Source organism: Hippoglossus stenolepis, chromosome 22, assembly GCF_022539355.2.
Source record: "Hippoglossus stenolepis isolate QCI-W04-F060 chromosome 22, HSTE1.2, whole genome shotgun sequence".
Classification (NCBI taxonomy): domain Eukaryota; kingdom Metazoa; phylum Chordata; class Actinopteri; order Pleuronectiformes; family Pleuronectidae; genus Hippoglossus; species Hippoglossus stenolepis.
In genome coordinates, this window is record NC_061504.1 from 14928276 (window position 1) to 14940267 (window position 11992).

The following is an 11992-nucleotide window of genomic DNA, read 5'->3' on the forward strand; positions in this document are numbered from 1 at the left end:
GGGAATTCAATACACAGCATTCACGCCACCTAATTTATTCCACAGTAAAAATCGTCTGCGGCTTGTTTGTCTCCGGCTCCATTGACTGGTCCGACGTCACCGGAGATTCTTCTTCTGTTGGTGCAGAGGAGCCGACGAACAAGAAGCGTGAAGTCAAGATCCTGGAGGCTTTACTGTGACGTGTGCTGCAGCTGTGGTTTTTGAAATCGCACATGAGGTTTTAAATAAACCCCATTTTCCTACCAAAATTCACGCTGCACACAGACACACACACACGAACACACACAGAGTTGTGTCTCCATGACTTCAGAGGACATAACATTGAAAAACGTTGATTTCCTGGAGATTTACTCGAATCTTAACCATAGCTACTACTTGCCTAACTTATCCTGATCTAATCTAAAACCTGACCTTATCGAACCAATATATCTTAACCTAATCTAACCTAAATTCTAAAATTCACCTAATCTAACCTAAACCCTTAACCTAATTTTAACATTATCCAACCTAAACCAACCCTTGACCTAAAACTAACCTGAACCTTGCTTTTTGTCTCCATAAGGAAAACAAGTCCACAAAATGTGACTGTGTAAACAGATTCCACACAACATGAGTAACACACACACACACACACACACACACACACACAGAGACAGACACACACATCCATCCCATCACCATCCCATTGCCTCTGCAATAACCCATTTCCATCCATCAGGGAAAACAGCCCACCAGATTCTCTGTGTGCCTGCCGCTGTCATTGTCTACATCCATCTGCACAAAACACTGCAGCTTTATTTACCAAACCATAAATGTGGCGATACTATATATGCAACGCAATTTAGAAATAAATAAGGGGGGGCGGCCCATTTGTGCTGCGCGGACAGATCCAATCATTCCTGTTCAAAATGGAAACACAGCTCAGGGCCGCTGTGTGGACGCCAGTGGCCCTGAACACGACTCTGGCTGTGCTCAGCCGTGGGGCGGGTCCAGGTTAAGAGGTGGAAGTGGGTGGGAGGGGGATGGGGGGGGGGTGAAGCTGCTCTTGCCCGCAGTCACAGCCCGGAGCACGAAACCGTGACCTTTCAACTTGCCACTGAGCATTAGAAGAGTCAGAGGAGACGCTGCAGAGTGTGTCGGGGGGGCCGCCGCCTCCTCTGACACCCGGGTTTAACCTCAACGTGCATCACACGAGTCGCCGCCGTCGAGGTGGGTTCACCCTGAGTGGAAAAGAGCAAGTGGCCGACATGCAGGTCGTTTGATAACTGAAGTCCAGAGCTGTTTGTCTCACAGTCTGAAGAGGGGAGGAGCCGGTGTCCATGTTTGTAGCTGCACTGGTGACGACTAAACCAGGACGTCACCAAGACAACTGATGAATTAGAAAAGGAAAATCCTAAATAAGTAAGTGGAGAATTACTCTGACTGCTGAGGTTAAAGCAACACTGTGCAACGTTTACTGAGCAACAGCGCCCTCTGCAGCCACACGTGGGGATTCATTCACTCTGTATCTAAGCTATCAAGTGGTTTCATGGATATCCTGGACATCCTGCACTTCCCACCTCCAGCAGGCAATGATCCAGTAATTGGCCTCCGCAGGCGATGATCGTTTGCTTCTGCTCACGTAACCGTGACCTCACTCTTGAGCCTGATTCTGACTGTTGGAGCTGCGACCGTCACCAAAGTTAGAGCTGAAGCAGACGGGTCAGGGTGACGAGTGGAAATTAAAGAGGAAACATTGTTCTGACTAATTTTCAAAACTGATATTTCATGGATAGAAAGTAGCACAGTGTTGCTTTAAGACTATAAAGTTGACAAATCGTCCACTTAAATCCTCTTTGTATTGTTGATTTTGGATAATTGCTCCACTTTTGGTTCCTTTTGATCCAACAAAGCTGTTTCTAACACTTTAGAGAAGGAATTTGTGCCAATTCCCCCTGAAGTAAAGGTAATGAGGTTAATAAATGTCAATGTTATTAAAGTTCATTGAGGCAGTGAACTGATTACGGCACCAGGATGCAGAAAGAGAAACCACCGCTGAGGACTGAGGGTTTCGGCCGTGGTGCCGCTAGTTTGACCCCGACTGGCGGGTGGACTGCTGGTGAGCAGGGGTTCGTGTCCGAGTCCCGACATTAACTCGTCCCTGTGGCCGTTCTGCCAACAGCGCCCCGATGCCAAGTGTGCGACACCACAAAAAAATGCATCGTAGGGGGAAACTGTTCATTCGAATTAAGGCAGTTGTGTGAATTTCCTCTGCATCCCCCCCCCCCCAACGATAATGTCTAAAGGTCACCCGGGCGCATAATTGAACTTTTCAGGATACAACTGGTGGAGTTTCAGAAACAGACTCACACAAGTAAAGGGTAGTTGTTAGGTCTGCCGCCCCAGGGACGAGCTTTAGTGCTGCGTAATGCTGTCGTACCCTTTCAGCGGGAGCATAGAGGTCTTAATACATTTCCATCTACATGTTTAATGGCCATTCCCTCCTCCTGTACATGATTTGAGAGGAAATGTGTTTTAAAAAAAGACGATTTCTGTAAAAGATTTACGCTCGGTCGAGTACAAACGGCACACGGAGGCAATAAAAGAGAATATGCAATAAAAGCTGGTGGGGAACTGATATTTCAAACACACCTCGTGGTAGCTGCTCTCCTTCTTTTGCATTCATGTGTGAAAACGTCCTCAGTCTAGAAGCAGCAGTGATGTGTCCTGATGTTTAAGTTACTTATTCTAATGGTTATTATATTGTATAAGCTAAATGTCCTTATTTTCAGATAAAGGTGTCTAATGCAAGATTTGAATGGAAACTTGGTGAAGCTGCTCTTGGTTTCAGGTTTGTGTGGCAGCTGAGAACAAGGTGTCCCCTGGGATCACCGGGGTCTCCCTGTGATGAACTGTCGAGGGGTGGAGGGGGGAGTGGAGACGTCTTTACCACAGCGACGCCTCTTGAACCAGACAATGCTTCAGGAAGTCAGGGCCACGCATCCCAAACCCCTCGGGGGGGATGAAACAATATGAATTCACATTGTGTTTCTCGTGTTCTGTCTCCCGGGGACGCGGCCTTGAATCCGGACCGAGCAGCAGGTGAGATGTTGCTTTACTAACCCGGCTAACAACCCTAAAACTCCAGCGGAGGTGGAGGGCAAGGCCGCAGCCCTGGCCCGGTGTTTATGGTCTGATGGAATGTGAACTCCGGGTGAGAAAAAAGAGGGCGCGTTATAATGAGGCATCCCCCCTCTGCTGGTTGTTTATTTGGACAGACCGGCTGTCTCACAGTTCACGCTGTGGATGGAATACTAATGGACACGACTAATGATTCTCTCTCTCTCTCTCTCTCTCTCTCTCTCTCTCTCTCTCTCTCTCTCTCTCTCTCCGCCTGCTCTCCCTTTCTCGTGATTCCTTCCCACTCGACTCCCCTTCTTCTTCTCCATGAAACTTTCATCTCTCAAGTCAGGGATTCAAAATGCAAAATGAATTTACAGCTGACACGAGGGCATGACGACATGGACGCACACTTTCAGAGGATTCAGGGCAAGTAACAAGCTCCTGACAAAGATTTCATCCTCGGGGGGGGGCTTTCTTGAACACACCCTCACTGATCCTGGTTTCTAAATCACTTATTGGCGGGTGGACATAAACGCCATCCTCGGTGTTACAGCGATGACAGAGTGGGGCCTAATCTAATCCTCTCCCCACCCGTTGTAGGTGTTTAATTTTCCAAATCGTACTTTCTCCAGAATCTGGAGCCTCCAGGGAGGAAGAGGAGCAGCGGAAACTCTCCACTGGACCCGATTAAAACCTGCAGAGATTTAACCAAGGATTAGACACCACCCTCTGGCATGAGGAGGCTGCAAAAAACTGTGAACATTATTCTGTTATGACGTATTGAATATTCGGGCCTTGAAGCAGCCTGGTTACCAATGTTTGACCAAATCAAAATGAGCTGCAAGAAGGAGAAGGCAGAGATCCTCTGTCCCGAACATCTAATTTCCCTGAATGAGCCGAAGAGGGAGAAATGTATTTTCTTTTTTCTTCACGCCATCGCTGCACTTAAAAGACGACTGGAAACCACGATAAACTACGCAGACCTTTCTAATCTGTTGAGTTACATTACCATTAGCAATCCAATTAGCGACGGGATTAGAATAGCAACACTAAGTGGCAGATGCGGTTCCACAGTGTTGCTCGCCATCAATTTCACCTTCCACTCAAATCCCAGCATCCCTGAGAGGAAAAGCAACCTGCCGCAATATTTCTTCTTTTTTTTTTTCTTCCTTTAATACTGATTACGTCTCGCAAGAATCAAATTCTCTGTTTTTAAATGATTACGATATCGTTAATAACAGCACCGGCCATGGATGTGGAGTCCACTCCAAAGCAGCTCTGAACAAAATGAGGTTGCATTGATTGAGCCAATAGATTACAGCATTTAGGGGGGGGCGTTGGCAGCCTATTGGCTGATACGGTATTTAATGGTCCCCTCAGGGTTTACCTTTAACAAGAGCCTGCATCGGGGAGAAAGTTTCCCCAAGTCGATAACGCACTTTTATTTCTGCTGCGCCGGTAATCATCTGGAGAGGGATTCAAATAAAGGAGCAGTTGTTCATCATTAGAAAAGACACTGTGACAACATTCATATCGGCTAACTGCTAATATCCAGACAGACTTTGCAAAACTTCTCCTCTTTGTCTGCGTTTCGTTCTCTGACGACGTGTGTGTGTGTGTGTGTGTGTGTGTGTGTGAGACGAAAATCATCCCTCAGTTCATTAGAGAAACGCAAACACAACCCTGGACACACACAGACTGGAGTGAAGGGAGCACCCGGAGGGACCCTGAGTATTCCCTGTTTGACATTTGCTCGAGATACACAACTGCAGCTGCTTCTCTGTGCAAAGCTTCACGCTGGAACGAGGCAAACGTGCAGAAGTGTCAGTTTTACCTTCTTCAAACTGCCCTCATCAATATTTCATACTGCAAATGGGTCAGATGTGAAAGGAGGTGCTTATAGTGACGGAGTCTTAGAGGATGATTACCCCTGCAGTTCCTCCCAGGCCTGTAGTAGTCTTTATACTTTTAGGTAACAAACATAGTGAATGTGCTCTGCTCGTTTTAAGCACTATAGTGAACTAAATAGTGATTAGTGAGGACACAGCCCATGTTTCCATATGTAAAGTGAATTCTAGTAAATAAGTAAACTGGTTTTCAGTTGCTGTTTCCTAGTTTGTCCCTGGACCAACACCGAAATCCAATCAATCGCATCCAATTAATTTCCAGGCAGCAGTCTCACATTACTGGATGTTCACTTTCTCAGTAGAGCTTCAGTTCCAGCCTCATGACCTCTGGCCTTTTGTCACCTACACACCGGCAGAGGCCCTGGTACAGCTTGTGCGCGTACGAGTGCGGGGGCGGCTGTGCCACTGAGTGGGACACTAATGAGCTGACTGATTACAGTGGAGGGCCTCAGGTTATCATTAGCTCTCTGAGGATCAAACATCGGATCAAGTCAACAGCGAGGCGGCAGAGATGCAGGCCACAATTAGATATTTGTTTTTCCACCGGAAGAGCAGAAAATCGGTTGGAAGTCGAGGGAGGAGGAAGAAATTTGCACCTTTTTTAATTTAACGGTGCAGAGTTAGATGTGGGAGACGACGCAACATGCCTCAACACCTGTGCACGGACACGAACCCCCCGACTTTGTGTATTTGAAATCCCTCACCAAGGACGTGGGGACCGACGGCGCACAAGAGGAACATTCTCTGATCAGCAGCTTAGTGGTTTTGCAGACAGCTTTGATTGGGCCTGTAATGAGATGCCGGCTGCGCTTGATGTCTCCAGGAGAACACACGCATTTCCACACGTCGCCATTAACCCGGAGAGCCTCGGGAGCCGGTGCCGCCGCAGCCGCTGCGTGTCGCCGCAGGCGAATTACAGAAAAGAAATTGGGTGAGATTTCCGTGGAAGGCTCAGGAGATGTGGTTGTGTTCACATCTGCATTTCCAGAGGTTTTATTAAAGGATTATTCCAGTTTATCACAACTATCTTTAAAAAACAAACTTACCTAAAAAACGAGCACTTGAACACATCTGTGTGATAAGAACTTAGAATCACAGAAACTCTTTTTTAGTTTGGCCCTTTTCCCATCCAATAACATGGAGGAGCACTTACTGCAGCCAACCACTAGGGGGTGATCCAGATGCTTTGGCTTCACGTCTTTCAGTAAACTGTGATGATGTTTCCTGTGGATGAAGTTCATTAAAGAGTCTCTAAGTGTGACAAAATACAGGAGGGCATAAAAGAAACTACTCAGTTGCATTGTGGGAGGTGTAGTATCCATGTGTTTATGGAGCTTGGCCCACGTTAAGACGTAATAGTGAGGTGATCTCTCGTCTGCGCTGCTTTACAACCTGAATGATTGAGGAACGGCTCGTGTTTCTTGCTCAGTTAACTCACCACCAGCAGGAAGATAAAACCATAAACTTTAAATGTATCGCACCTGATCCTCCTCTAACACTCTCGTCTTCAGGTTTCTCGGCTCTAATCTGCTGCAAACCCTGCTCGTTGATGTCTGGAAGTGGACGTAATGAAGGATGTTGCCTTGACAGGCCTCTCTCCTGGCATCCCTCCCCTCCTCTTTTCTTCTACTCCCTCTCTTTTATCCTGTCCTTTTCTGTGGAGGCCCTCCGGACCCCATCAGGGCTCATTCTGTTCATCCCACATGTGAGGGGTCAGTGCGTACCCCACAAGAATAAAACCAGCCACTCAATGTGAGGATCTTTGTGTATGTCCTCACCCCCCCCTACCCCTCTTTCTCCCCTTTCTCTCTCTCTCACTTACTTGTGCCCTATAGATGAGAATTGGCTCCATTCACGGCAGCTTCCCTCCCCCCCGGAGCGGACTTCTCAGGGCCCTAACAGCGCAATTCTATGCCTTATTGCTCCAGCTCCTCCGCGGAGAACAGTCTCGTCAAAGCGTTTGTGAAGACACAGAAGGAAATGAACTGGCTTTGTGCTCAGTCTTGACATATAGGCGAGATCACGTGGTGGAGTCTGCGGGGCAAGTGTTTAACAAGGGAAAAGGGCAGAATGTGTAAAATGTCCCCTGAAAGGCCTCCAAGTGGCCATCATGGAAAGCAAAATGCCAGGGTCTACAGTATTTAGAAAACGAAGAGCTGTTATGAGTTTGGCCTCCGCTGGCCGGCGTCCAGCGTAATCCACATTGTGCCCCGACTTCCTACGGACCAAAGCCTCTCGAGCTCATCTCCACCTCATGTTTAATCTCCCCCAGCTCTTTCATTAGGACCACACCATGTGTCGGTTCTAAAGAAACGGAGCGGACACCTCATTTCGGGCAAGAATGAGCCGGAGGGAGAGCTTTTGTCCGCGGCAGGAATGCCCATAACACAGAGAGGAACACTTGTTTGGTGTGACTCGGGTTGCTACACCGGGGCTGGAGAAAGCCATGGCAACGGAAGCAAGAAGCTCTGCCGGACCACATAGCGCTGACACAATACTGGCTGCTCCGGGGGGGTTTGTCATTCCAGTCAGGCCTGACCCAAATTACGACATCCTGGGAAAAAAAGTGGCCCACTTCAACCGGCGGCGGCACATGCGCAGACACACTTAACCGGGCTTGCATTTATTTGGCTGATAGCGATATTAAACAAAGCATATGGATGTTTGAAGTCTAATCAACCGAGGAGGAGAAAAAATAAATAAAAGAGCCGGTTAATGATTTAGCGCCACAGTCACACCGTAGCCCACGGCTGCTGGATTATTAGGACTTCTCAATTGTTTACCCAACACGTCTACAAGCCACTTTTCCATCTGCGCTCGTAATTCTCAGCATCTCGAGCTTAATAGTCTTTTATGTTTTTTGTGTGTGTGTTTATCGTCTCCTATCAACAGCCCGGAGGGAAAATCTGCTCGGAATGGGAAGAGTATAACAAAAGAGGCGATTAGGACCATGTCAACAGAAGCGTCTTCACTTTCACCGGTTCGGGCAAAAGAGGAGCGTGGAGAATCGACACATGCAAAAAACAATGTGTGACACTTAGTTTTTTTGCAACTTTACCCAAAGTTTTACGATTGCAAGTTTCTTTTGAGCAACTTAACACCACACAAACTCGGCCTTCACACCATCCGTTCTACTGGAAACACACTTCAAACTTTTCCTCTTGCCCCAGTTTACCACCTCACAATCCCATCATGCCAACCCCACGCAGGACAAGCACCAGTACGTGTGCAAAAAAAACAAAAATCCACTTACTTGAGTTTGGAGGTCTGGTAGTTGTATGTATCAGAGCTTGAAGAAGTAGTTTCTCTAGACTCTTTTCATCTGCACCTCTGCCCCGCTGCCCTGCCTCTTCAATGCTATTTCTCTTTGTGGGCTGAGCATACGATAGCTGTGTAGTTTGTGTGTGTGTGTGTGTGTGTGTGTGTATGGGGTGAGGGGAGGTGGGGTTGGGTGTTGAATGCCCGGGTTTCCTGACTCGTGATCAGGAGCTCATTACCCCCAAGGTCACTCCAGGGACGCCCCGCCTGGCACTCAGTGAGACACCCGGAGAGGAGACGTGTGAGACAGAGGATGGAGGGAAAGAGGCGGAGGTGCAGTTTGGAGGAGGGAGGAGGGGAAGCCTAAAGTGGTTTGGAGCTCCGCCGGGAGGAACGCGCAGGGGGGAAAGAGACGGACATGAAAAACAACAAAACAAAAAATGGATGCATGACAGAGAGGGGGTTATCGAGGAGAATCAGCAGACAGGGACGGGAACAGCGGCCAAGTCAAACCACACAGAGTTATATAAATGATCGTGTTGATCCATGGAAAAGTGAGCGCGACCACAGCAGTCGATAGAGTATTGACGCACACCAGCTGGACTCGGGGGTTTTGTTTCTCAGCCTTTTACACGGGGCCAGAGCTGAAAGACACACACACTGTACTGTGTCATGTGAATGACATCAGATTATGTGATGGTTTCTTTGGGGGGGGGTCAGGGGTCCAACACGTGATGCGAGGAGTTGATGTGAGTGCTTTGTTTTAAAAAGGCACCGTTTTTTTCCAGAGCTGGACTCAGGAATGAAAGTCACGTAATCGGCTACAATTACTTTTGCTTGTTTGCATTTAGAGAAGTTCTGGAGGCCTAATTATATTTTCCCTTTAATGTGTTATTAGATTTCTGAGGCACTGATTTTCTGTTCCACTAATGACAAACCTCCTTGATTAGAAGTCTGAGTCAACAAAGTGTATAAAAACTTTCACAGTTAAAAAAATACGGGCTGCTTTCAGTCGTCAAACCTGAATATAGACGATTCATCTTTGAACTAGTTTGTACTGATCTATACAAACTCCTGTTTCTGTCGTCAAGACTAAGGAAAAAATAAATGCAGGCAATTAAAATGATACAGAAAATAAGACGGAATAAACCACCCAACAGTAAAAAACAATAATTAATAATAACACAGATAAGACATGTTTGCAAACAAACGTCGTGCTGGAATAAATAAAAGGCTATTTTAAAAAGATGTGTCACAGATTCTGCAAGTCTCAGTCTGATATCCATCTACTGTGTGTGTGTGTGTGTGTGTGTGTGTGTGTTGTTGATATCCTCTGTGTGTTTGGAGCAGGGTGCTGGAGATGACCCTATAAGAGCAGCTCGGGCCTCGGCTGCAGCTCCACAGACCTGGATTGACAGATCCCAGCACACACGATCAATAGAGTGCACCATTAGTTCTGTCCACTCGTGATGTCAGCCTGGTCTCTGTAGTGCACAAACACACACACACAGACACACACACACAGAGAAATCGTCTTATATGGCCACTCGGGTTATTGATTCAGTGCCAAGTTCAGATTCATTCTTTACAACAACAACAAAAAACTTGCAATTCCCCCTAAAAAAGCAGCTCAAAGCTCATAATTATCAGATAAATCTTTAAGTGCGGGGGTCTGTTGTTAAAATGCTGTTCACTCATTCACAATGTGATTATAATGATCTGTTTCAGCGCTTTAATGGTCATTTATAAGTGGCGGCATAATCAGAAACCGTTGTGTCGCAGGCTCAATAAAACCATTCTGAAAAGAGGTCGGACGAAAACCTCGTTCATCAGTCAATCCTCTCCCTGGAGCTGCGTTTAAAACAAAAGTCTTTGGAAGCAAACTGGGATTTTGTTCATGTTTTTAAAAGTTTGGCACAACGTTCCCGAATCTAAAGAAAATCTGCTTTTCACTGCAACACCTCCTGAGCTGATTTATAGGTCGGCTGATAGAAATCAGCCGGTGTGAACCTTTTTGTCGGTATCTGTGTTTAGGAGGGAAGAGCACAACATTAAAGTTAAATTAAAGAAAAGTTCCCTCTCTGCTCCCTGAACCACAACCAGGAACAAAGAGATATAAAATATATGAAAGATTTAAAGATAAACCAAATATGCTTGTGTTATTATTGGTTTATAACAGAGTTGACCTGATTATTGATCGATTATCATTCCATTCTAACGAAGACAATGACACAACAAGAAAAAACACACAATGTTGGAGCAAATGGAAAAATCAGGCTAAAAAAATCGTGTTTTCCGAACTAGGCATAAGGAATCGTTTGCTATTTTTTTTTAAATTACATATATCGGAAAGTTTTTACTCCCTAATTTCAGTATCAGACCCCAGATATCTACATCGGTCGGGCTCTGAACATGTAGCAGTGAAGAGGTGATGGTGAGTTCAAGCAAAGAATGAGTCGTGCAACTTGAACACCTTTTACCTAGCGACGGGAAACTGGTGTTGAAAGTCATTAAAAGAGAAAATGATTATTGAGCAAGAGGCTACAAGCTAAAATAATGGATTAGATATAAAAGAGCCGTTGGGGCTGTTTGGTGAATCGGCCTCAGGAAAGCAGGCCCCTCATCTAAAAGTCTAAATTAAGACCGTAACTAAGAAATGAAGGCGTTGATTTTTGGAAAGGAACGAGATTCAACACGTGAAGGTCGTCCTGATGTGGAGTATTTTTAAATCCACGCTGGTCGAACCTTTGAAAAGCTGCGATGTAGAGATACGTCGGTGTCAGAGATCCACAGGTTCGGCATCATGTTGCACTGTTGGGGATTTTCAGCATCGGCCCCAGTAATTAGTCTGACTCCCCCGCTGCTAACGATAAACCATTTCTCTGCTGCCGTCTCATATTCAACTCATTAATAATACATCTCATCCATTTGCGATCCCCCCTCCCCTCCCCCTAAGTGTGCGATAGATATGCTTTAGTGGCGTCCACCAGGAGCTTCTCCAATGATATCATTCCCCTCGTTTGATTAAATGGGATATGACAAACGATGAAAAAGAAAACGATGGAAACGGGATCTGCTCCAAAGGGGTGGATTTTTTTACGAGGATGTTAAAAAGGTCGTTGGAGTGGGATATGATCTTTTATTCTATACGTCCGTGCAGCTCCCTGGTTATTTCCACCGGCTCCTGAACAGAGTCTGGGATGGAGTCATCGTTTAATCCCACGCTAACCCCGTTTCGTTGATTGTACGTCCGGTGGCAGAACCAATCAGAACGCGGCGGCGACTGAGGCCCGTCCACGGCGAGAGTCTGATGAAACCAAATGAAATCAGCCAGGCGCAGTCAGTCACTGCATTTCTTTCCATCTCTCCTTTTCTTTCCTCCTGTAAACCACGGCTGCTTCAGCTCTGATCCTCCATCTCGTCTCTTACGCAAACAGATGAGAGCAGAAAAGTCATTTATTTTACACACCTTATTTTGAAAAAAGGAAGCATTCAATTTGTGCAACATGTCTGGAAGGAAATGGAGACGGAATTTATGGGCGTAAGAAAATGTGAGAAAATTGCCGTGTCTCCGAACATCCCGTCAAATCAAGTCAGCAGCTGTTTAGAAATAAGATAATCACACACACACACACACACACACATATATATATGTTACTCCAGGAACCCGCTGTAATAACATAATCCAGAGTCGGGGGGGGGGGCAGATACGCTCGCTGTTGCAG

General features: G+C 46.3%; 1 protein-coding gene across 1 annotated transcript in view; it reads right to left on the minus strand.

Annotated features, from left to right (window-relative positions):
- ptn (pleiotrophin) overlaps positions 1-8513 on the minus strand; it is a 35729-nt gene extending 27216 nt beyond the window's left edge. The window contains exon 1 of the mRNA XM_035148135.2: positions 8263-8513. The gene's annotated coding sequence lies outside the window, so the exon portion shown is untranslated. The remainder of the gene's footprint in view (positions 1-8262) is intronic.
- Positions 8514-11992: the final 3479 nt, after the last annotated feature.